At 44.5% G+C, this 26,208-nt stretch overlaps 6 non-coding genes and 1 pseudogene across 6 annotated transcripts; all 7 read left to right on the plus strand.

The window, feature by feature from the left end:
- Nucleotides 1–1,380: 1,380 nt before the first annotated feature.
- Nucleotides 1,381–1,558, plus strand: LOC143783640 (U2 spliceosomal RNA; annotated as a pseudogene).
- Nucleotides 1,559–12,706: 11,148 nt separating this feature from the next.
- LOC143783554 (U2 spliceosomal RNA) lies at nt 12,707–12,897 on the plus strand. Its single transcript, XR_013217258.1, has one exon. It is a non-coding gene; the product is annotated as a U2 spliceosomal RNA (small nuclear RNA).
- Nucleotides 12,898–14,068: 1,171 nt separating this feature from the next.
- Nucleotides 14,069–14,259, plus strand: LOC143783555 (U2 spliceosomal RNA). Its single transcript, XR_013217259.1, has one exon. It is a non-coding gene; the product is annotated as a U2 spliceosomal RNA (small nuclear RNA).
- Nucleotides 14,260–15,430: 1,171 nt separating this feature from the next.
- LOC143784109 (U2 spliceosomal RNA) lies at nt 15,431–15,618 on the plus strand. Its single transcript, XR_013217711.1, has one exon. It is a non-coding gene; the product is annotated as a U2 spliceosomal RNA (small nuclear RNA).
- Nucleotides 15,619–16,789: 1,171 nt separating this feature from the next.
- LOC143783556 (U2 spliceosomal RNA) lies at nt 16,790–16,983 on the plus strand. Its single transcript, XR_013217260.1, has one exon. It is a non-coding gene; the product is annotated as a U2 spliceosomal RNA (small nuclear RNA).
- A 6,729-nt stretch (nt 16,984–23,712) lies between these two features.
- On the plus strand, nt 23,713–23,906 carry LOC143783557 (U2 spliceosomal RNA). The gene has a single exon (XR_013217261.1). It is a non-coding gene; the product is annotated as a U2 spliceosomal RNA (small nuclear RNA).
- Nucleotides 23,907–25,079: 1,173 nt separating this feature from the next.
- On the plus strand, nt 25,080–25,276 carry LOC143783579 (U2 spliceosomal RNA). The gene has a single exon (XR_013217283.1). It is a non-coding gene; the product is annotated as a U2 spliceosomal RNA (small nuclear RNA).
- Nucleotides 25,277–26,208: the final 932 nt, after the last annotated feature.

The following is a 26,208-nucleotide window of genomic DNA, read 5'->3' on the forward strand; positions in this document are numbered from 1 at the left end:
TGTTCCCTCACAACTCGACTAGATGATGTTCTGCTAATCTTCCGTCCCTCCCTGAGGTTCGGGTAGGAACGGCACCCGTTTGACGGGTAGGCCTGGAGTTCTTCCGGGACCCTAGAGACGCCCCTCTCCCACAATTGCCTCCCAAGACTTCATAGGTGATTTGAGTTAGACAGCCCGCCTGAGACTGACTGCCCTGCCGCTGTTTGGAGTATTGCTTGAAGCTGAATGTTATTCTACTCCCTCGGCGTTCCGGCCACCGGTAGTGCGCCTCAGTAGGATGTTGCTTCGGTCTTACAGCACGACTCCTACTGGTATTTCTCCTTTGCGTGATCCCGTTTCTCACTCAGCACAATCTATCTCTCTTCTAATCCTTTCTTGGGCACCGCCGCTACCCGGAGCAGGCACGGTCCCGTTACGTTCGTTCTCGTTGCCAAGCCTCTGTCAGGATCCCACCCCTGACAGAGACCCTACTGTATCTTCCCCTACAACACCCTCTGCCACAAGGTGTTGCCTGGTTCCAACCCAGTCAGCTTCTGACTAACTTCCTGCCTGACCCCCAGTTTACCCACTATGGTGGGGAGTGGCCTAATGAATAGCACCCTTAGCTCCCCCCGGAGGCCCGGCTGTGAAATGTATTGGTGTCTGTGATACCTGATCAGATGAACTCCTTCAGTGCCATCGGACGCACCATAGCTCCCCATAGTGGCGGAGCCACAGTACTGCAACGACCAGGACTCTGGGGCGCTGCACTTTCATTTAAGTAACCCATGAGTAGTTCTGCCATACATACCACATTTGTGACAGCATGATTTCTTTTGGAAAACGTTGTCTCCCTCTTGTGGAACACTGACTTTTAAATGTTGGTGCATAGGTATTTAAAAAAAGTTAAAATTGTGTCTGTGCTGATCATGAATATGCTGCCTATCTACACCTGTGTGAGTATTCTAATGCTTTCTAGCAACCAGGTGCGCTGCCGGCATTAGATAGAATCTGCGCGCGGAACTCTCACGTGTCACAATGGGCCCTTGGCCATGGTCTGGAACCCTCACGTGTCACAATGGGCCCTTGGCCATGGTCTGGAACCCTCACGTGTCACAATGGGCTGGAACCCTCACGTGTCACAATGGGCCCTTGGCCTATAAAAGGCAGTGCGGTGGCAGTCCTCTTCAGTCTGCTGCTGGAGTAGCGGCGGGCAGCATGGTGATGGGTAGGCTGCAGGGTCTATACCCCGCATCAGGGAAGACAGCTGCTCGCTTGTTTTTTTTTATTTTCCCTCTCGCACACCTCCTCCTGGCACTCAGTAGTGCACATTGGAACAAAGGGGGAGGGTTACAATAGGTGGGGTTATGCAGATTAAAAACAAGTGGCCACTTGCCGCCGCCGCCACTCAAGATCAAGTGTAGCACCTGTTCTTATCACTTTAATATCTGATACGTCTCCTATTTGGGGACCTTATATTAAATGGATTTTTATAACAGGGAGATGGAAAAAGAGCTTGCTCTGTCCACTCCACGCATTGAGCGGTTATTGCGGTATCTCCGGGAACAGTGCACTCCTTCTCTGATCCGGCTTCCAAATGCAGATTGAATTGAAATCAGCACAAGTTGTGCTATAACCCATTATGTGAATTCTTTTCAGGGTCAAAGTTGCACATTTCAGATGCCAAATGCATTTTGCTTGATTTAACTTGACCAATTGCAACATTTTCTGTGCGCATTGTTTGCCTCTAGGCATGTCAAGCATTGTATTGCGTTCAATCTGAAATCTATCAATCAGTCAATCTCTCTTTACTGGTTGCAACCGGCGTGTGAAGATGTGGACATGTATTTGGCCTTTGTTACAGTGTTAGCAAAACAAAGAAAACCCAGACAAAAAAGTCCAAAAATATGAAATAACAATATTTATTTGTGAATAAACAATAAGTCGGTGGGGGACTACCAAAGAGACACAAAACCAGGGACATATAAATAATAATAATAACTAACAATGTGTGATGGTAAATATACAGGTAAATACATCATAAAAAGGGGACCATATAGCAGCATGGGGATCCAGATGGCAATATAAATATATCATAAAGTGCATATGCAAAAATGTATGTAAACAATAGACTGGCTGAAGTAACCCAGAAGATGAGTGTAAGGTCAATAGTGACCGATGCTTATAAGTAAGCAAAATGAAGGTCAAAAGAATCCAAAAGCCAAATAGATAGAAAGCAGCATAGTGGCAAGTGCCAAAATCAGATAGAGTGCTACTATAATAAAGCAACCGCGGCCATGAGTATTACCTGCTATATGGTGGATATGTCCAGGGATGTGCCTGACCCCGACGCGCGTTTCGGCGTCTGCCTTCGTCAGGGGGTGGCTACATCCAAGGAAAGCTGGGTATTTATGAAGGGGAGCGACCAATGGAGGAGGGAACGGGTGTGTGCGGCGACGCACGCTGACACAGGAGGTCATCAGGAGGCGCCGGCCCACAAGCCCACACAATCCCGGAGCCGCGGTCAGCTGACGCGACGCAGGGAAGCATGGGAAAGGGGGCGGAGCCGCCCGGGACACAGTGCCGGCGCGCGTACCACCCGACCCGCCGTCATTGGGTGAAAGGGAACATGTGATGCTAGGTCCTGGAAGGGAAATACTAATACAAGAGAAATAAGTAAATAACAAAATAAGAAAATAAATAAGAAAATAAAGAATTTATGGCTGCGGGTCCTGATTTAAGAAAATAGCGGCCGCAAGGGACTGGAAAAGAAGATGTGAGTAATAATAATAGAAAAAATGGTGGAAAACTTGGTGACCAAAAAAGAACAAGATACACATATATATATATATATATATACATATATATATACATATATATATATATACATATACATCAAAAAATGGATATAAAAGAAAACGTGAACAGTGCGTGAATATATGAATATATATAGTAATAAATAATAATAATAAGAAAAACGTGAACAGTGCGTGAATATATGAATATATATAGTAATAAATAATAATAATAATCAATATATATAATATATAAAGGCAAATAAGACAAATACAATAAAACCTAAAAAAATAATACTAAATGATGAGAAAAATGTAAGTGAAGTGCGGTGAGGGAAATACGAAATACCAAATAATGAAAAAGCAAATAATATTAATTATTAACATTAATTATTTTCTTTTCTACTCTTCACAGCCAAGCCTTTTAAATCTTGACCTTCGTGGACACGGCAGACGGCACGTCTCAAGAATACTCCAGGACAAATGTAAAAAGGAAGGATTCGCAGCCAAACAGTCACCAGAGTGATCAGTGAAAACAAAGGTAACTATGAGAAATATACAAAAAAAAAAAAAAAAAAAAAAAAAAGGGTAAAAGTAAAACACCAAATCAGATAACAATAAAATAAAATAATAAACACATACAGTATAAATATAATTAATATAGATATAAAATATGGAAGAATAAATATGAACAAATAAATAAATAAAAAATAAATAAAAAATAAATCAAAAAGACCAGAAAAAATAATGATGAATCAAAAGGACCAGAAAAAACGAGGGAATTGGACAAAATACTATAGCTCACACTAAAACCAAAAGAATAAACACAATTTAATAATATAAATTGGGAAAAATTAAAATACAATTAAAATCATGTTAAAACCTTGGATTAACAGGTAGACAGGGAATTATCTATAAGAAAGGGACAAAGCTAATATTTTCGTTCAAACCTAGAGGATGCATAGTGTTAAGTGTCCATATCCATCTAGTTTCAGTTTGTGCTAATCTCTGACTGATGTTGCCTCCACGTAAGGATGATATTACCCTATCGATTCCTCTGATCCTCAATAAGGTTGGGTCACAGTTATGGAATAGCTTAAAATGTCTCGGAATAGTCCTTAGAGTAGAGACATCGTCCACATTCAATGCAGCCTTAATTCCATTGACATGTTCGCGTACCCTTATTTTAAATTGTCGGGAGGTAAGGCCTATATAAATTTTTTGGCATGGACAAGTGGCATAATAGATTACTGCCTTGGTTTCACAGTTAATGAAATGGTTGATATTAAAACATTTTAGTCCAGAAGCATCGGTAAATACACTTGTTCTTTCAATATTGGGACATGCCACACAATGGCCACACTGAAATGAACCTTTCCTTTGGGTAATTTGAGAAAGAAAAGTTTGAGGTTCGTTCTGGTAGTGGCTTTTCACCAATGTGTCACGAATATTTCTCGGGCGACGATATGTGATGCTTGGTTCTTTTGGAAGATATTTCGACAGTGTATTGTCCGCTAGAAGTATTGGCCATGCTTGATGTAAAATGTTACGCATTTTCAAATTTTGAGTGTGGTATTTAGTAATGAAGCGTACTTGTCTTGAACTAGAAGGTTTTGGGGATACGTATAGTAGTTCATTCCTAGAGGAATGCTTTGCTCGATTATATGCCTTCTTTATACAACGACGGCTATATCCACGATCCCTAAACCTATTTTTCAACTCATCGGCCCTTAGTTCAAAATCTTCATTAGTGGAACATAGCCGTCTGAGGCGTAAAAATTGACCAACCGGTATAGAGCGAATCAATGGCGTTGGATGTGCGGACGAAGCATGTAATAATGCATTTGTCGATGTTTGTTTCCTATATATATCAGACTGGAGAATGTTAGTATTATCACGTTTTATGCGAACATCCAAAAATTCAATAGTATTGCTGTCGTAGTGATATGTAAGATGAATGTTCCGATCATTAATGTTGAGTTGCGCCATGAATTCGTGGAGACTCAGCCGAGCCTTGCCAAATGAAAAAAATATCATCGATGTACCGTGTCCAGAAGAGGACACGGCACATCGACTGACAATTGTCTGATAGAAAGAGGTCCCTCTCCCACAACCCCAGGAACAGATTGGCGTACGCAGGTGCGTACGATGCGCCCATAGCTGTGCCCTGGAGCTGCAGGAAGAAGGACCCCTTAAAAATGAAAAAACTGTGTGTTAAACTGAACTCCAGAACTTCTGTAATGAATTCTGACATAGAAGAAGAGTTATTAGACATAGTTAAAAAATATTTAGTTGCCTGTATACCATCTAGATGTTTAATATTGGTGTACAGAGACTCTACGTCGCATGTAACCAATAGGCAGTCATCATCGATATGAAGACCATCTACCTTCCTCAGAAAATCGCTTGTATCACGAGTGAAAGATGGAAGACATTCTACCAATTGTTGAAGTTTAGAATCAATGAACTTACCTACATTCTCAAGGTAGTTAGAATTACCGGAAACAATAGGCCTACCTGGGGGAGATGTGGCATTCTTGTGTATCTTCGGTAGAAGATAAAATGTTGGTATACAAGGTTCTTTAATTATTAAGGCCATACATAGTTCTTTCGATATGGTACCAGCATCATTAGCCCCTTTCAGGATATTAGAAAGTTCAGACACAAATGTGGATAGAGGATTGTAAGTCAATTTCTTGTAGCACGTTTTGTTCCTAAGATGTTTGAATGCTTCGGCTTCGTACATGTTAGTAGGCCATATGACGATATTACCGCCTTTATCGGCACTTTTAATCACTACATCGGGTAAATTTTTTAGTTTTTCAAGACTTTTCCTTTCTTCGGCATTTAAATTGCCTCTGGTGATGAATCGAGGAATCTTTTTGAACTCCTCGCTCCTCGCTTTGTTACAGTGTTGCAAATAGACCAGCTACAAAGTTAGGCCCCTTGCTATCAGTACTTAGTGCTTTCATTTAAGTAACCCATGAGTAGTTCTGCCATACATACCACATTTGTGACAGCATGATTTCTTTTGGAAAACGTTGTCTCCCTCTTGTGGAACACTGACTTTTAAATGTTGGTGCATAGGTATTTAAAAAAAGTTAAAATTGTGTCTGTGCTGATCATGAATATGCTGCCTATCTACACCTGTGTGAGTATTCTAATGCTTTCTAGCAACCAGGTGCGCTGCCTGCATTAGATAGAATCTGCGCGCGGAACCCTCACATGTCACAATGGGCCCTTGGCCATGGTCTGGAACCCTCACGTGTCACAATGGGCTGGAACACTCATGTGTCACAATGGGCCCTTGGCCTATAAAAGGCAGTGAGGTGGCAGTCCTCTTCAGTCTGCTGCTGGACCAGCGGTGGGCAGCATGGTGATATGTAGGCAGCAGGGTCTATACCCCGCCTCAGGGAAGACAGCTGCTCGCTTGTTTGTTTTTTGATTTTCCCTCTCGCACACCTCCTCCTGGCACTGAGTAGTGCACATTGGAACAAAGGGGGAGGGTTACAATAGGTGGGGTTATGCAGATTAAAAACAAGTGGCTCACAGCTTGAACAAACAGCAGAACTGTCATTGTGAAGGCGTCCGGTATTCTAAAATGTCCTCCTCAGGGCAATCTTTTGCTCCATCTCCCCAAAGGGTACCAGTGTTAGGCCTTGGTGCGGCACAAGGGCAAAACGCTTTCTGGTTATTGCCTCTCGGCCTTCTGGCTGCGATCTTGTGTCGCGGTCAGAGGGTGCGAGTGTTTCCTAGCAGCGTGCTGCTAATTTATTGCTGCGGTATTTGTACCGGCAGAGAAGTTTGAAGATGTTCATTAAGAATACAATTCGTGTGGTCGTGGAAGATGGTGCCAAAAACAACGTGGTGTACGTGGTTCGTGACCTGCTGGAGGGAAAGGCTGGAGCTCATCGGACTGATATTTTCAGCGTGAACGAATTTCATAACCAAGGTACTTATGATGTTACCTTTGTGAGTGAGCCTTGCTGTTTAACAGTTTTTGAGTGGCTCAGAAGTCATGATGGTGACCCATGCCTGGAGGGAGTGCGGGTGGAGCCTCTGTTTGGGCTCATGGAAAAAGTTGTGACGGTTACTGTTTATAATCCTTATACTGAAGTAAGTCTGTTGGAGCAGTTCCTGGCTCGGTACTGCGAATATGTTAAGGGTGGAGACAAACAGAGAAATTGCTTGGGCATTTTTAACTGTAAATTTGTGTTTCGTGTGAAACTGAAGAGAGACCCAAGTTGTTTGGGAGGTTTCACCCACCCCCCCGGCGAATTTCTCAGTGGCGGGTCATAGGGGCTTTCTGACATATGCAGGGCAGCCTCTATACTGCAGGAAGTGTTTCCAGTTTGGGCACTTGCAGAATATGTGCGATAAAAGTTTGGTTTGCCGTAACTGCAAAAGAGAAGGCCATGTGGCGGCTGAGTGTCCGATGCCACGTAAATGTGACCGTTGTGGTAATACAGGGCACCTGTATAAGGATTGTCCATATGGTGTGCCGAGGAGGCCAACTAGAGAGGAGGAGAGGCGGGAAGAGGAAGAAAAGAAACGTGAGGAGGAGCGGAGGCAGGAGGAGGAAAAAAAGAGAGAGGAGGAGGTTAAGAAGCGAGAGGAGGAGAGGAAGCGGGAGGATGGCGAGGCGTCTGTGCAGCAAAGCTCTGAGGTAATTCCGCCCTCTATGATTGAGAGAAGGCGGGATAAACGGCAGGAGGACAAGGAGGCTGAGAGGAAGAGGGAGAAGCAGGAGGACAAGGAATTCTGGAGAGCTGCAAAGCAGGAAGAGCGTGCTATGATTAATAAAAATAAAAAAAAAAAGGAGTCCCCAGTTACCAAAGCAGTCGAGTTGGGTGATTTGATGGATTTTGATACTTCTGGGGCGGAGGAGATGGCTGAGTCTGTGATTCATGGGTCTGACCCAGGAAACATTGGTGCTTTTTCCTCAGAAGAGGAGCCTGGAGGTCGAAAGTGTCCCAGGGAGGGTGGTGGGGAAATTAGTGACTTTGAGGATGTTGAAGGAGTGCCCCGGAGGAAGGCTGGGCAGAAGAAGACGCGTCTGGAGGAGTGTATGGAGGTTAGCGGCTCTGAAAGCTGCACGGCGCAGATGGTGGAGGAGGACAGTAGCGGTGCTGGTTAGCTATGTGCTATTATTTCAGTAGCTAGGTGTTTTTGTATATAGTAGCATTTGCCTTTAAAAAATGTTTTTTTTTTTTTTTTTTGGTTTTTTTTTTTTTGTGTGTGTTTTTTATGTAAGTTGCGTAATGTTATGTTTGTAGGTTGATTTTCTTAGTATTTTTGTTTCTGTGTATGTTATGGGTTTTGTTATTATATCACAAAATGTGAGGGTTTTTAAAAACAGGTTGCGGCGGGCGGCCATCTTGGATTTTTTTGCAACTCAAAATGCAGGAATTTTTTGTTTGCAGGAGTGTGGTATTGTGGATGGTGTGAAGGGGAGTGAATGGCCTCATGGTGCGTCTGTGTGGTCAGGGAGTGCCTGTAATAAAAATGATGGTGTGGGTTTTTTGGTGAAGGGAAATGATGTGAGTTTGTGTGACTATATGGTGATTGAGGTTGGAAGGTGTGTGTTGGCAAATTTTGAGTTTAGAAATGTTCGCTTTTGCGTTATTAATGTGTATGCACCTGTGGAAAAACAGGAGCGTAAAGTTTTATTTGAAAAAATTAAGTTTTTTATTCCAGGAAGAGTGCCTGTTGTGATAGTGGGTGATATGAACTGTGATGTGGGAAGTGTGAATGTGGATGTGTCAGGGAAAGTGTTAATGGATATGGTGAGTGATTTTGGTTTAAGGGATATGCAGCGTGCATGCAAGATAATTCCATTGTTAAATACGTTTTTTTCTGCCAGTGGGAGGGTGGCGTCTAGATTGGACTATTGTTTTGTTTCAAAAAATCTGATTCCTGTTAGTTATGCGCAGGAGAGTGTGGTCTTTTCGGATCATGTGTGTATGAAGTGTGAATTGGATTTGCATGTTAATGAGGTGGTGTGACGCAAGCAAATGGAGTACAGCAGTCCAAAGTATCATTATAATATAATTTATTAATCAGCAAATCAGAACAAACAAACATTCAAGTATATCTGCTGTCAGCAGAAAAATACCAATCAGGAAGGCAGTACATAAAAGATATGATGGTACATTAGGTGGGATGTGGAAAGGGTAAATAACACCCCTAACTGATGCACATGGTATAACGTCAATAAAGTATGTCACAGGGAAGTAATACCATAAGGCACTAACGTATGTGCGTAATCCCCGCCCCAATGAACATACAAAATACAATTGGCAATATTGATTATGTGCACTTACCCATGGTACAGAGGGAACCCAACCACAGACCACCTAAGAGCCCTGGACGCGCGTTTCGCGGTAAGCTTTTTCAGCAGGGATAACGCAATAGCCCGTCTTTAGTGTTTAAATATAGAAAATACCGGAAGTATGTCCGGGGAAAGAGCGGCGCATGCGTAGTTGCGGTCCGCGATCGTCACCCTCAGTGGCCGTCATAGTGGTGCGTCCATGTGGGCGGAACCCCGCCTCCTGACGTCCAATTGTATTTTGTATGTTCATTGGGGCGGGGATTACGCACATACGTTAGTGCCTTATGGTATTACTTCCCTGTGACATACTTTATTGACGTTATACCATGTGCATCAGTTAGGGGTGTTATTTACCCTTTCCACATCCCACCTAATGTACCATCATATCTTTTATGTACTGCCTTCCTGATTGGTATTTTTCTGCTGACAGCAGATATACTTGAATGTTTGTTTGTTCTGATTTGCTGATTAATAAATTATATTATAATGATACTTTGGACTGCTGTACTCCATTTGCTTGCGTCACAATATTTCTGGAGTTGTCCAGTAAAGTGGAGGCCCTTGGGGCATCCGGGGAGAGTTTTATACTCTCAAGTTGTATACACATGGTGGCTTTTTGATTACAGTAACATATGTTAATGAGGTGGCTGGGAAAGGTGTGTGGAAGTTGAATGTGAGTTTGCTGGAAGGAGGGGGGGTGAAGGAGGAGTATGAAAGACATTATGCAGAGTGGTGTGGGTGCAGGAGTGAGTTCAGAAATGTGTGTGAATGGTGGGATTGGGTTAAATGGAAAACCAAGAGTTTTTTTAAAAAACTCGGGTACAAGTGTGCGGCTGCTAAGAGAGAAAGGTTTGTTTTTTTAAATGCAAGATTGAGTGTGTTGTATAAGTTGAGAGCAGGAGGGATGGATGTGAGTGAAGATCTGGTGAAAGTGAAAAAAGAGGTGAATGATTTTTTGCTAGAAAGAGGGAGGAGTATTGTGTATAGGGCCAAATTAGAGAATTTGGAGAAGGATGAGAAGTGTTCGCGTTTTTTCTTTAAAAAAGTTTTTGGGAAGAGACAGAGTATGAGTGTTTTGAATGGAATGGATGGAAATGAAGTGAGTGGTGCGGATTATTTGTGTGAGGAAGTGGCAAAGTTTTATGATGAATTGTATGCTGTGAAATGGAGGGATGAAGGTTTGGAGAGTGAGGTGCTGAGTGTTTTGGAAAATAGTTTGAATAGGATAGAAAGGGAAAGTTTGATGGGTGATGTGACGGGTGAAGAAGTATGGAAGGTGGTGTGCAGTATGGCGTTGAATAAAACACCTGGGGAGGATGGTCTACCGGTGGAATTTTATCGAGCGATGTGGGATGTGATTGGGAAGGATTTTGTGGATGTATGTACGTATATGTGGGCGAATGCAGAGGTGGCAAATGGTATGCGTGCAGGGGTGGTTGTGTTGTTGCCAAAAAAAGGTGATCTGAAAAATCTAAAAAATTGGAGGCCGATTACATTGCTTAATTGCGATTATAAGATTTATGCGAAACTTTTGGCTAACAGGATGCGTGGCGTGGTTGGGAGTGTGGTGGGTGAGGAGCAATGTTGTGCGGTGCCTGGAAGACGAATACATGAGAGTGTGTGTATGTTGAGAGATTGTTTGTGGGACTGCATGAATCGTAAGAAGGGGGTGTATGTATTGAGTTTGGATTTTGAGAAGGCGTATGATAGGTTGGCGCATGGTTTTTTGTTTAGTGTGTTGGTGAAGATGGGTTTTCCTTCTGAGTTTGTTGAGAGAGTGAGAAGTTTGTATAAGAATATTTATAGTTGTGTGTTGTTGAATGGAAATGTGGGGAGGAGAGTAAATGTATTTTCGGGTGTTCGGCAGGGGTGCCCGTTGTCCCCTATTGTATTTATTTGCGCAATTGAGCCTTTGTTATGTCTGTTAAGAAAAGATAAGGTGATTCGGGGTGTGCAAGTACCAGGGGGTGGGGGGAGAGAGTGGAAGATGAGTGGCTATATGGATGATGTGTGTGTGCTGTGTGATTCAGAGTGTTCGGTACGGCGTGTGAAGTTGTTGGTTTCTATTTTTTGTGGAGCATCTGCTTTTAAAGTGAATTGGGAGAAGAGTGAGTGTAAGAATTTTGGGGGGAGGAGTCTGAGCGATGATGCTGGAGTGAATGTGGTGAGTGGATCGATAAAGGTTTTGGGTGTGAAATTTTCAGAGAAATTGGATGGAGAGGAAAGCTGGGTGGATGTGAGAGAGAGAGTGGAGCGTAAGTTAAATTTTTGGAGTTTGAGGGATCTTACGTTTTTTGGTAAAATTTTAGTTATTAAGAGTGTTGTGTTACCTATTTTTTTGTATGTTGCGATGGTTTTTCCACCAAGCTACATGTGTATTAGAAGATTAAACAGGGTTTTGTTTGTCTTTTTTTGGGGTTCATGTATGGAGCGTGCGAGGAGAGAGATTGTTATGAAGAGTTTGGATAAGGGGGGACTGGGTTTCCCAAATTTGAATGTTTTTCTCGGTGTGAATATTATGGTGTTTGTATTAGGTGTGATTAGGAGGGATGGGAAGTATGCATGTATGTGCAGGTTTTTGTTTGGAAATTTCTTGTTTCGTTTGAAGTGGCGTGAAAGAGATCTTAGGAGCCCAGTGGCTTTTGAGGTTCCTGTGTGGTATGTGTGGGTTTACAAATTTTTAGTGAAGTATGAACTGTGTGATGTGGATGTGAGATTGCTAGAAAAGAAGAAAGCTGTATATAAGATGATTGAGTGTAGAGAGATGGAATGTGACATTATTGTAGGACGAGCCCATAGGCTGTTCTTGCCAGATCTTAAAATGGTAAGAGGGGATGATGTGCAGAAAGTATGGAAGAAGGTACGTGTGAATGGTATGACAAATAGGCAGAGTGGGATTATATGGCAGTCATTGCATGGGATGTTGCCTGTGAGGGAGTTTCTGAAAAATCGGGGTTTAGTGAGGAGTGAGAAGTGTCCGAGGAGTGGATGTGGTGGGAGTGAGAGCGTGGTGCACTTGTTTTGGAATTGTCAGTATGCTAGAAGTGTGATTGCAGGTCTGGGTCGTTTGTGTAAGGAGTTGTGTGAGGTGAATCTGTTGTCTTTTGAGCTTTTTATGTTTGGATTGGGTATGTGTGGGGAAAAGGAGAGAGTATTGTGGTTGATGATGACATGTATAAAAGAGGTTTTGTGGGATGTGAGGAATATATATGTGTTTAAAAGGAAGGATATTGAGGTTAAAAACTGTATAAAAATTATTTTGGGAAAATTGTATTTTTGCTTTGTGTGTGATCAGAGGAGGAGAGGGGAGGTGGATGCCGAGGGAATTTGGAAGACTAAAAAGTGGAAACATTTTGTTAATGTACCTTGAGGTGTTTTTTGTTGTTAATAAATTTTCTTGTGTTTTCCAGTGATGATGGGAATGGCGGTGGCACTAAGTGTGTGGCACGCTGTTTTGGGAGATGAGTTCCTTATAGTTTTGGTTACCTGACTGTGGAACTTCCCATCTGAGGAAAAAAAAAAAAAAAAAGCAGCGTTAGGCCTTGGTGTGGTGAAAGTGCTAAACCATATCTGGTTATTGCTGCTCGGCCTTTCGGCTGAAATCGTCGTCGTCGCCGCCACTCAAGATCAAGTGTAGCACCTGTTCTTATCAGTTTAATATCTGATACGTCTCCTATTTGGGGACCTTATATTAAATGGATTTTTAGAACAGGGAGATGGAAAAAGAGCTTGCTCTGTCCACTCCACGCATTGAGCGGTTATTGCGGTATCTCCGGGAACAGTGCACTCCTTCTCTGATCCGGCTTCCAAATGCAGATTGAATTGAAATCAGCACAAGTTGTGCTATAACCCATTATGTGAATTCTTTTCAGGGTCAAAGTTGCACATTTCAGATGCCAAATGCATTTTGCTTGATTTAACTTGACCAATTGCAACATTTTCTGTGCGCATTGTTTGCCTCTAGGCATGTCAAGCATTGTATTGCGTTCAATCTGAAATCTATCAATCAATCAATCTCTCTTTACTGGTTGCAACCGGCGTGTGAAGATGTGGACATGTATTTGGCCTTTGTTACAGTGTTGCAAATAGACCAGCTACAAAGTTAGGCCCCTTGCTATCAGTACTTAGTGCTTTCATTTAAGTAACCCATGAGTAGTTCTGCCATACATACCACATTTGTGACAGCATGATTTCTTTTGGAAAACGTTGTCTCCCTCTTGTGGAACACTGACTTTTAAATGTTGGTGCATAGGTATTTAAAAAAAGTTAAAATTGTGTCTGTGCTGATCATGAATATGCTGCCTATCTACACCTGTGTGAGTATTCTAATGCTTTCTAGCAACCAGGTGCGCTGCCTGCATTAGATAGAATCTGCGCGCGGAACCCTCACATGTCACAATGGGCCCTTGGCCATGGTCTGGAACCCTCACGTGTCACAATGGGCTGGAACACTCATGTGTCACAATGGGCCCTTGGCCTATAAAAGGCAGTGCGGTGGCAGTCCTCTTCAGTCTGCTGCTGGACCAGCGGTGGGCAGCATGGTGATATGTAGGCAGCAGGGTCTATACCCCGCCTCAGGGAAGACAGCTGCTCGCTTGTTTGTTTTTTGATTTTCCCTCTCGCACACCTCCTCCTGGCACTGAGTAGTGCACATTGGAACAAAGGGGGAGGGTTACAATAGGTGGGGTTATGCAGATTAAAAACAAGTGGCTCACAGCTTGAACAAACAGCAGAACTGTCATTGTGAAGGCGTCCGGTATTCTAAAATGTCCTCCTCAGGGCAATCTTTTGCTCCATCTCCCCAAAGGGTACCAGTGTTAGGCCTTGGTGCGGCACAAGGGCAAAACGCTTTCTGGTTATTGCCTCTTGGCCTTTTGGCTAGGATCAAGGAGCAGCGTTAGGCCTTGGTGTGGTGAAAGTGCTAAACCATATCTGGTTATTGCTGCTCGGCCTTTCGGCTGAAATCGTCGTCGTCGCCGCCACTCAAGATCAAGTGTAGCACCTGTTCTTATCAGTTTAATATCTGATACGTCTCCTATTTGGGGACCTTATATTAAATGGATTTTTAGAACAGGGAGATGGAAAAAGAGCTTGCTCTGTCCACTCCACGCATTGAGCGGTTATTGCGGTATCTCCGGGAACAGTGCACTCCTTCTCTGATCCGGCTTCCAAATGCAGATTGAATTGAAATCAGCACAAGTTGTGCTATAACCCATTATGTGAATTCTTTTCAGGGTCAAAGTTGCACATTTCAGATGCCAAATGCATTTTGCTTGATTTAACTTGACCAATTGCAACATTTTCTGTGCGCATTGTTTGCCTCTAGGCATGTCAAGCATTGTATTGCGTTCAATCTGAAATCTATCAATCAATCAATCTCTCTTTACTGGTTGCAACCGGCGTGTGAAGATGTGGACATGTATTTGGCCTTTGTTACAGTGTTGCAAATAGACCAGCTACAAAGTTAGGCCCCTTGCTATCAGTACTTAGTGCTTTCATTTAAGTAACCCATGAGTAGTTCTGCCATACATACCACATTTGTGACAGCATGATTTCTTTTGGAAAACGTTGTCTCCCTCTTGTGGAACACTGACTTTTAAATGTTGGTGCATAGGTATTTAAAAAAAGTTAAAATTGTGTCTGTGCTGATCATGAATATGCTGCCTATCTACACCTGTGTGAGTATTCTAATGCTTTCTAGCAACCAGGTGCGCTGCCTGCATTAGATAGAATCTGCGCGCGGAACCCTCACATGTCACAATGGGCCCTTGGCCATGGTCTGGAACCCTCACGTGTCACAATGGGCTGGAACACTCATGTGTCACAATGGGCCCTTGGCCTATAAAAGGCAGTGCGGTGGCAGTCCTCTTCAGTCTGCTGCTGGACCAGCGGTGGGCAGCATGGTGATATGTAGGCAGCAGGGTCTATACCCCGCCTCAGGGAAGACAGCTGCTCGCTTGTTTGTTTTTTGATTTTCCCTCTCGCACACCTCCTCCTGGCACTGAGTAGTGCACATTGGAACAAAGGGGGAGGGTTACAATAGGTGGGGTTATGCAGATTAAAAACAAGTGGCTCACAGCTTGAACAAACAGCAGAACTGTCATTGTGAAGGCGTCCGGTATTCTAAAATGTCCTCCTCAGGGCAATCTTTTGCTCCATCTCCCCAAAGGGTACCAGTGTTAGGCCTTGGTGCGGCACAAGGGCAAAACGCTTTCTGGTTATTGCCTCTTGGCCTTTTGGCTAGGATCAAGGAGCAGCGTTAGGCCTTGGTGTGGTGAAAGTGCTAAACCATATCTGGTTATTGCTGCTCGGCCTTTCGGCTGAAATCGTTGTCGCCGCCACTCAAGATCAAGTGTAGCACCTGTTCTTATCAGTTTAATATCTGATACGTCTCCTATTTGGGGACCTTATATTAAATGGATTTTTAGAACAGGGAGATGGAAAAAGAGCTTGCTCTGTCCACTCCACGCATTGAGCGGTTATTGCGGTATCTCCGGGAACAGTGCACTCCTTCTCTGATCCGGCTTCCAAATGCAGATTGAATTGAAATCAGCACAAGTTGTGCTATAACCCATTATGTGAATTCTTTTCAGGGTCAAAGTTGCACATTTCAGATGCCAAATGCATTTTGCTTGATTTAACTTGACCAATTGCAACATTTTCTGTGCGCATTGTTTGCCTCTAGGCATGTCAAGCATTGTATTGCGTTCAATCTGAAATCTATCAATCAATCAATCTCTCTTTACTGGTTGCAACCGGCGTGTGAAGATGTGGACATGTATTTGGCCTTTGTTACAGTGTTGCAAATAGACCAGCTACAAAGTTAGGCCCCTTGCTATCAGTACTTAGTGCTTTCATTTAAGTAACCCATGAGTAGTTCTGCCATACATACCACATTTGTGACAGCATGATTTCTTTTGGAAAACGTTGTCTCCCTCTTGTGGAACACTGACTTTTAAATGTTGGTGCATAGGTATTTAAAAAAAGTTAAAATTGTGTCTGTGCTGATCATGAATATGCTGCCTATCTACACCTGTGTGAGTATTCTAATGCTTTCTAGCAACCAGGTGCGCTGCCTGCATTAGATAGAATCTGCGCGCGGAACCCTCACATGTCACAATAGGCCCTTGGCCATGGTCTGGAACCCTCACGTGTCACAATGGGCTGGAACACTCATGTGTCACAATGGGCCCTTGGCCTATAAAAGGCAGTGCGGTGGCAGTCCTCTTCAGTCTGCTGCTGGACCAGCGGTGGGCAGCATGGTGATATGTAGGCAGCAGGGTCTATACCCCGCCTCAGGGAAGACAGCTGCTCGCTTGTTTGTTTTTTGATTTTCCCTCTCGCACACCACCTCCTGGCACTGAGTAGTGCACATTGGAACAAAGGGGGAGGGTTACAATAGGTGGGGTTATGCAGATTAAAAACAAGTGGCTCACAGCTTGAACAAACAGCAGAACTGTCATTGTGAAGGCGTCCGGTATTCTAAAATGTCCTCCTCAGGGCAATCTTTTGCTCCATCTCCCCAAAGGGTACCAGTGTTAGGCCTTGGTGCGGCACAAGGGCAAAACGCTTTCTGGTTATTGCCTCTTGGCCTTTTGGCTAGGATCAAGGAGCAGCGTTAGGCCTTGGTGTGGTGAAAGTGCTAAACCATATCTGGTTATTGCTGCTCGGCCTTTCGGCTGAAATCGTCGTCGTCGTCGCCGCCACTCAAGATCAAGTGTAGCACCTGTTCTTATCAGTTTAATATCTGATACGTCTCCTATTTGGGGACCTTATATTAAATGGATTTTTAGAACAGGGAGATGGAAAAAGAGCTTGCTCTGTCCACTCCACGCATTGAGCGGTTATTGCGGTATCTCCGGGAACAGTGCACTCCTTCTCTGATCTGGCTTCCAAATGCAGATTGAATTGAAATCAGCACAAGTTGTGCTATAACCCATTATGTGAATTCTTTTCAGGGTCAAAGTTGCACATTTCAGATGCCAAATGCATTTTGCTTGATTTAACCCCTTCCCGACCTTTGACGCATACGCTGCGTCATGAAAGTCGGTGCCTTCCCGACCTGTGACGCAGCGTATGCGTCATGGAGGGATCGCGCTCCTGCAGATCGGGTGAAAGGGTTAACTCCAATTTCACCCGATCTCCAGGAACAGGGGGAGTGGTGCTTCAGCCCAGGGGGGGGTGGCTTCACCCCCCCGTGGCTACGATCGCTCTGATTGGCTGTTGAAAGTGAAACTGCCAATCAGAGCGATTTGTATTATTTCACCCAAAAAAACGGTGAAATATTACAATCCAGCCATGGCCGATGCTGCAATATCATCGGCCATGGCTGGAAAACCTAATCTGCCCCCACCCCACCCCACCGATCGCCCCCCCAGTGCTCCGGTGCGCGGTCCGCCCCCCTAATTCGTTCTGTCCGCTCCTCCGTCCTCCTGTCCGCTGCCCCCGTGCTCCGGTGCCCCCTCCCTGTGCGCCGATCCCCCCCCCTGTGCTCCGGTCCCCCCCCCCGTGATCTGATCACCCCCCCTTCATACTTACCGGGCCTCCCGATGTCCGTCCGGCTTCTCCATGGGCGCCGCCATCTTCCAATATGGCGGGCGCATGCGCACTGCGCCCGCAGAGTCTGCCGGCTGGCAGATTCATTTCAGAAGTATTTTGATCACTGCGATATAGCCTATCGCAGTGATCAAAATGAAAAAAAAGTAAATGACCCCCCTTTATCACCCCCATAGGGACAATAATAAAAATAAATAAAATATATATATTTTTTTTCTGCTAGGGTTAGGGTTAGAACTAGGGTTAGAATTAGGGTTAGAATTAGGGGTAGGGTTAGGGTTAGGGGTAGGGTTAGGGCATGTGCACACAGTGCGGATTTGGCTGCGAATCCGCCGCGGATCCGCAGCGGATCGGCCGCGGATCCGCAGCGGATCGGCCGCGGATCCGCAGCGGATTGGCCGCGGATCCGCAGCGGATTGGCCGCTGCGAATTCGTAGCAGTTTTCCATCAGGTTTACAGTACCATGTACACCTATGGAAAACCAAATCTGCTGTGCCCATGGTGCGGAAAATACCGTGCGGAAACGCTGTGTATTTTCCGCAGCATGTCAATTTTGTGCGGATTCCGCAGCGTTTTACACCTGTTCCTCAATAGGAATCCGCAGGTGAAATCCGCACAAAAAAACACTGGAAATCCGCTGTAAATCCGTAGGTAAAACGCAGTGCCTTTTACCTGCGGATTTTTCAAAAATGGTGCGGAAAAATCTCACACGAATCCGCAAAGTGGGCACATAGCCTTAGGGTTAGGGTTGGAATTAGAGTTAGGGTACCGTCTCACAGTGGCACTTTGATCGCTACGACGGTACGATCTGTGACGTTCCAGGGATATCCATACGATATCGCTGTGTCTGACACGCAGCAGCGATCAGGGACCCTGCTGAGAATCGTACGTCGTAGCAGATCGTTTGGAACTTTCTTTCGTCGCTGGATCTCCCGCTGTCATTGCTGGATTATTGTGTGTGACAGCTATCCAGCGATGCGTTCACTTGTAACCAGGGTAAACATCGGGTTACTAAGCGCAGGGCCGCGCTTAGTAACTCGATGTTTACCGTGGTTACCAGCGTAAAAGTAAAAAAAAAAAAAAAACGTACATACTCACATTTCAGTGTCCTTCAGGTCCCTTGCCGTCTGCTTCCCGCTCTGACTGTCTGCCGGACGGCAAGTGAGAGCAGAGCGCAGCGGTGACGTCACCGCTGTGCTGTGCTCTCACTGTACGGCGGCGCTCAGTCAGAGCGGGAAGCAGACGGCAAGGGACCTGAAGGACACCAAAATGTGAGTATGTACGTTTTTTTTTTTTACTTTTACGCTGGTAACCACGGTAAACATCGGGTTACTAAGCGCGGCCCTGCGCTTAGTAACCCGATGTTTACCCTGGTTACCCGGGACCTTGGCATCATTGGTCGCTGGAGAGCGGTCTGTGTGACAGCTCCCCAGCGACCACACAATGACTTTCCAACGATCACGGCCAGGTCGTATCGCTGGTCGTGATCGTTGGTAAATCGTTATGTGAGACGGTACCCTTAGGGTTGGAATTAGGGCTAGGGTTGGAAATAGGGTTAAGATTAGGCTTGTGGTTAGGGTTAAGGATAGGGTTAGGGTTGTGTTGGGGTTACAGTTGTGGGTAGGGTTGGGATTAGGGTTAGGATTAGGGTTGGATTTAGGGTTACGGGTGTGTTGGGGTTAGGGTTGTGGTTAGGGGTGTGTTGGGGTTAGGGTTGTGATTAGGGTTATGGCTACAGTTGGGATTAGGGTTAGGGGTGTGTTGGGGTTAGTGTTGAAGTTAGAATTGAGGGGTTTCCACTGTTTAGGCACATCAGGGGTCTCCAAACGCAACATGGCGCCACCAATGATTCCAGCCAATCTTGCGTTCAAAAAGTCAAATGGTGCGCCCTCCCTTCCAAGCCCCGATGTGCGCCCAAACAGTGGTTTACCCCCACATATGGGATACCAGCGTACTCAGGACAAACTGGGCAACAACTATTGGGGTCCAATTTCTCCTGTTACCCTTGCAAAAATAAAAAATTACTTGCTAAAACATAATTTTGAGGAAAGAACAATTATTTTTTATTTTCACGGCTCTACGTTATAAACTTATGTGAAACACTTGGGGGTTGAAAGTGCTCACCACACATCTAGATAAGATCCTTTTGGGGTCTAGTTTCCAAAATGGGGTCACTTGTGGGGTGTTTCTACTGTTTAGGCACATCAGGGGCTCTGCAAATGCAACGTGACGCCCGCAGACCATTCCATCAAAGTCTGCATTTCAAATGTCACTACTTCCCTTCCGAGCCCTGACGTGTGCCCAAACAGTGGTTTACCCCCACATATGGGGTACCAGCATACTCACAACAAACTGGGCAACAAATATTGGGGTCCAATTTCTCCTGTTACCCTTGTGAAAATAAACAATTGCTTGCTAAAACATCTTTTTTGAGGAAAGAAAAATGATTTTTTATTTTCACGGCTCTGCGTTGTAAACTTCTGTGAAAGCACTTGGGGGTTGAACGTGCTCACCACACATCTAGATAAGTTCCTTGGGGGGTCTAGTTTCCAAAATGGGGTCACTTGTGGGGGGTTTCTACTGTTTAGGCACATCAGGGGCTCTGCAAACATAACATGATTCCCGCAGACCATTCCATCAAAGTCTGCATTCCAAATCGTCACTACTTCCATTCCGAGCCCCGCCATGTGCCCAAACAGTGGTTTATCCCCACATATGGGGTATCAGCATACTCAGGAGAAACTGGACAACAACTTTTGGGGTCAAATTTTTCCTGTTACCATTGGGAAAATTAAAAAATTCTGGGCTAAAAAAATATTTTTGAGGAAAGAAAACACATTTTTTATTTTCACGTCTCTGCGTTATAAACTTCTGTGAAGCACTTGGGGGTTCAAAGTGCTCACCACACATCTAGATAAGTTCCCTTGGGGGTCTAGTTTCCAAAGTGGGGTCAATTGTGGGGAGTTCCTACTGTTTAGGCACATCAGGGGCTCTGCAAACGCAACGTGACGCCCGCAGAGAATTCCATTAAAGTCTGCATTTCAAAACGTCACTACTTCCCTTCCGCTCCCCGACGTGTGCCAAAACAGTGGTTTACCCCCACATATGGGGTATCAGCGTACTCAGGAGAAACTGCACAACGACTTTTGGGGTCCAATTTCTCCTGTTACCCTTGGGAAAATAAAAAATTGTGGGTTAAAAAATAATTTTTGAGGAAAGAAAAATAATTTTATATTTTCATGGCTCTGCGTTATAAACTTCTGTGAAGCACTTGAGGGTTCAAAGTGCTCACCACACATCTAGATTAGTTCCTTGGGAGGTCTAGTTTCCAAAATGGGGTCACTTGTGTGGGAGCTCCAATGTTTAGGCACACAGGGGCTCTCCAAACGCGACATGGTGTCCGCTAATGATTGGAGCTAATTTTCCATTCAAAAAGCCAAATGGCGTGCCTTCCCTTCCGAGCCCTGCCGTGCGCCCAAACAGTGGTTTACCCCCACATATGGGGTATCATCGTACTCAGGACAAACTGGACAACAACATTTGGGGTCCAATTTCTCCTATTATCCTTGGGAAGATAAAAAACTCCGGGCTAAAAATCATTTTTGAGGAAAGAAAAATATTTTTTTATTTTCATGGCTCTGCGTTATAAACTTCTGTGAAGCACCTGGGGGTTTTAAGTGCTCACTATACATCTAGATTAGTTCCTTGGGGGGGTCTAGTTTCCAAAATGGGGTCACTTGTAGGGGAGCTCTAATGTTTAGGCACACAGGGGCTCTCCGAACGCAACATGGTGTCCACTAACGATTGGAGCTAATTTTCCATTGAAAAAGTCAAATGGCGCGCCTTCCCTTCCAAGCCTTGCCGTGCACCCAAACAGTGGTTTACCCCCACATGTGAGGTATCGGCGTACTCAAGAGAAATTGCCCAACAAATTTTAGGATCCATTTTATCCTGTTGCCCATGTGAAAATGAAAAAATTGAGGCTAAAAAAATTTTTTTGTGAAAAAAAAGTACTTTTTCATTTTTTACGGATCAATTTGTGAAGCACCTGAGAGTTTAAAGTGCTCACTATGCATCTAGATAAGTTCCTTGGGGCGTCTAGTTTCCAAAATGGGGTCACTTGTGGGGGAGCTCCAATGTTTAGGCACACGGGGGCTCTCAAAACGCGACATGGTGTCCGCTAAAGATTGGAGCCAATTCATTCATTGAAAAAGTCAAATGGCGCTCCTTCGCTTCCGAGCCCTGCCGTGCCCACAAACAGTGGTTTACCCCCACATATGAGGTATCAACGTACTCAGGACAAATTGGACAACAACTTTTGTGGTCCAGTTTCTCCTTTTACCCTTGGGAAAAAAAAAAAATTGTTGCTAAAAGATCATTTTTGTGACTAAAAAGTTAAATGTTCACTTTTTCCTTCCATGTTGCTTCTGCTGTTGTGAAACACCTGAAGGGTTAATAAACTTCTTGAATGTGGTTTTGAGCACCTTGAGGGGTGCAGTTTTTAGAATGGTGTCACTTTTGGGTATTTTCAGCCATATAGAACCCTCAAACTGACTTCAAATGTGAGGTGGTCCCTAAAAAAATGGTTTTGTAAATTTTGTTGTAAAAATAAGAAATCACTGGTCAAATTTTAACCCTTATAACTTCCTAGCAAAAAAAAAATTTCTTTCCAAAATTGTGCTGATGTAAAGTAGACATGTGGGAAATGTTATTTATTAACTATTTTGTGTCACATAACTCTCTGGTTTAACAGAATAAAAATTCAAAATGTGAAAATTTTCAAAATTTTCGCCAAATTTCCGTTTTTTTCACAAATAAACTCAGAAATTATCGACCTAAATTTACCACTAACATGAAGCCCAATATGTCACGAAAAAACAATCTCAGAACCGCAAGGATCCGTTGAAGCGTTCCTGAGTTATTACCTCATAAAGGGACACTGGTCAGAATTGCAAAAAATGGCAAGGTCATTAAGGCCAAAATAGGCTGGGTCATGAAGGGGTTAACTTGACCAATTGCAACATTTTCTGTGCGCATTGTTTGCCTCTAGGCATGTCAAGCATTGTATTGCGTTCAATCTGAAATCTATCAATCAATCAATCTCTCTTTACTGGTTGCAACCGGCGTGTGAAGATGTGGACATGTATTTGGCCTTTGTTACAGTGTTGCAAATAGACCAGCTACAAAGTTAGGCCCCTTGCTATCAGTACTTAGTGCTTTCATTTAAGTAGCCCATGAGTAGTTCTGCCATACATACCACATTTGTGACAGCATGATTTCTTTTGGAAAACGTTGTCTCCCTCTTGTGTGGAACACTGACTTTTAAATGTTGGTGCATAGGTATTTAAAAAAAGTTAAAATTGTGTCTGTGCTGATCATGAATATGCTGCCTATCTACACCTGTGTGAGTATTCTAATGCTTTCTAGCAACCAGGTGCGCTGCCTGCATTAGATAGAATCTGCGCGCGGAACCCTCACATGTCACAATGGGCCCTTGGCCATGGTCTGGAACCCTCACGTGTCACAATGGGCTGGAACACTCATGTGTCACAATGGGCCCTTGGCCTATAAAAGGCAGTGCGGTGGCAGTCCTCTTCAGTCTGCTGCTGGACCAGCGGTGGGCAGCATGGTGATATGTAGGCAGCAGGGTCTATACCCCGCCTCAGGGAAGACAGCTGCTCGCTTGTTTGTTTTTTGATTTTCCCTCTCGCACACCTCCTCCTGGCACTGAGTAGTGCACATTGGAACAAAGGGGGAGGGTTACAATAGGTGGGGTTATGCAGATTAAAAACAAGTGGCTCACAGCTTGAACAAACAGCAGAACTGTCATTGTGAAGGCGTCCGGTATTCTAAAATGTCCTCCTCAGGGCAATCTTTTGCTCCATCTCCCCAAAGGGTACCAGTGTTAGGCCTTGGTGCGGCACAAGGGCAAAACGCTTTCTGGTTATTGCCTCTCGGCCTTTTGGCTAGGATCAAGGAGCAGCGTTAGGCCTTGGTGTGGTGAAAGTGCTAAACCATATCTGGTTATTGCTGCTCGGCCTTTCGGCTGAAATCGTCGTCGTCGTCGCCGCCACTCAAGATCAAGTGTAGCACCTGTTCTTATCAGTTTAATATCTGATACGTCTCCTATTTGGGGACCTTATATTAAATGGATTTTTAGAACAGGGAGATGGAAAAAGAGCTTGCTCTGTCCACTCCACGCATTGAGCGGTTATTGCGGTATCTCCGGGAACAGTGCACTCCTTCTCTGATCCGGCTTCCAAATGCAGATTGAATTGAAATCAGCACAAGTTGTGCTATAACCCATTATGTGAATTCTTTTCAGGGTCAAAGTTGCACATTTCAGATGCCAAATGCATTTTGCTTGATTTAACTTGACCAATTGCAACATTTTCTGTGCGCATTGTTTGCCTCTAGGCATGTCAAGCATTGTATTGCGTTCAATCTGAAATCTATCAATCAATCAATCTCTCTTTACTGGTTGCAACCGGCGTGTGAAGATGTGGACATGTATTTGGCCTTTGTTACAGTGTTGCAAATAGACCAGCTACAAAGTTAGGCCCCTTGCTATCAGTACTTAGTGCTTTCATTTAAGTAGCCCATGAGTAGTTCTGCCATACATACCACATTTGTGACAGCATGATTTCTTTTGGAAAACGTTGTCTCCCTCTTGTGTGGAACACTGACTTTTAAATGTTGGTGCATAGGTATTTAAAAAAAGTTAAAATTGTGTCTGTGCTGATCATGAATATGCTGCCTATCTACACCTGTGTGAGTATTCTAATGCTTTCTAGCAACCAGGTGCGCTGCCTGCATTAGATAGAATCTGCGCGCGGAACCCTCACATGTCACAATGGGCCCTTGGCCATGGTCTGGAATCCTCACGTGTCACAATGGGCTGGAACACTCATGTGTCACAATGGGCCCTTGGCCTATAAAAGGCAGTGCGGTGGCAGTCCTCTTCAGTCTGCTGCTGGACCAGCGGTGGGCAGCATGGTGATATGTAGGCAGCAGGGTCTATACCCCGCCTCAGGGAAGACAGCTGCTCGCTTGTTTGTTTTTTGATTTTCCCTCTCGCACACCACCTCCTGGCACTGAGTAGTGCACATTGGAACAAAGGGGGAGGGTTACAATAGGTGGGGTTATGCAGATTAAAAACAAGTGGCTCACAGCTTGAACAAACAGCAGAACTGTCATTGTGAAGGCGTCCGGTATTCTAAAATGTCCTCCTCAGGGCAATCTTTTGCTCCATCTCCCCAAAGGGTACCAGTGTTAGGCCTTGGTGCGGCACAAGGGCAAAACGCTTTCTGGTTATTGCCTCTCGGCCTTTTGGCTAGGATCAAGGAGCAGCGTTAGGCCTTGGTGTGGTGAAAGTGCTAAACCATATCTGGTTATTGCTGCTCGGTCTTTCGGCTGAAATCGTCGTCGTCGTCGTCGCTGCCACTCAAGATCAAGTGTAGCACCTGTTCTTATCAGTTTAATATCTGATACGTCTCCTATTTGGGGACCTTATATTAAATGGATTTTTAGAACAGGGAGATGGAAAAAGAGCTTGCTCTGTCCACTCCACGCATTGAGCGGTTATTGCGGTATCTCCGGGAACAGTGCACTCCTTCTCTGATCCGGCTTCCAAATGCAGATTGAATTGAAATCAGCACAAGTTGTGCTATAACCCATTATGTGAATTCTTTTCAGGGTCAAAGTTGCACATTTCAGATGCCAAATGCATTTTGCTTGATTTAACTTGACCAATTGCAACATTTTCTGTGCGCATTGTTTGCCTCTAGGCATGTCAAGCATTGTATTGCGTTCAATCTGAAATCTATCAATCAATCAATCTCTCTTTACTGGTTGCAACCGGCGTGTGAAGATGTGGACATGTATTTGGCCTTTGTTACAGTGTTGCAAATAGACCAGCTACAAAGTTAGGCCCCTTGCTATCAGTACTTAGTGCTTTCATTTAAGTAGCCCATGAGTAGTTCTGCCATACATACCACATTTGTGACAGCATGATTTCTTTTGGAAAACGTTGTCTCCCTCTTGTGTGGAACACTGACTTTTAAATGTTGGTGCATAGGTATTTAAAAAAAGTTAAAATTGTGTCTGTGCTGATCATGAATATGCTGCCTATCTACACCTGTGTGAGTATTCTAATGCTTTCTAGCAACCAGGTGCGCTGCCTGCATTAGATAGAATCTGCGCGCGGAACCCTCACATGTCACAATGGGCCCTTGGCCATGGTCTGGAATCCTCACGTGTCACAATGGGCTGGAACACTCATGTGTCACAATGGGCCCTTGGCCTATAAAAGGCAGTGCGGTGGCAGTCCTCTTCAGTCTGCTGCTGGACCAGCGGTGGGCAGCATGGTGATATGTAGGCAGCAGGGTCTATACCCCGCCTCAGGGAAGACAGCTGCTCGCTTGTTTGTTTTTTGATTTTCCCTCTCGCACACCACCTCCTGGCACTGAGTAGTGCACATTGGAACAAAGGGGGAGGGTTACAATAGGTGGGGTTATGCAGATTAAAAACAAGTGGCTCACAGCTTGA

The sequence above is a fragment of the Ranitomeya variabilis genome, chromosome 6 (genome assembly GCF_051348905.1).
Source record: "Ranitomeya variabilis isolate aRanVar5 chromosome 6, aRanVar5.hap1, whole genome shotgun sequence".
Lineage (NCBI taxonomy): Eukaryota > Metazoa > Chordata > Amphibia > Anura > Dendrobatidae > Ranitomeya > Ranitomeya variabilis.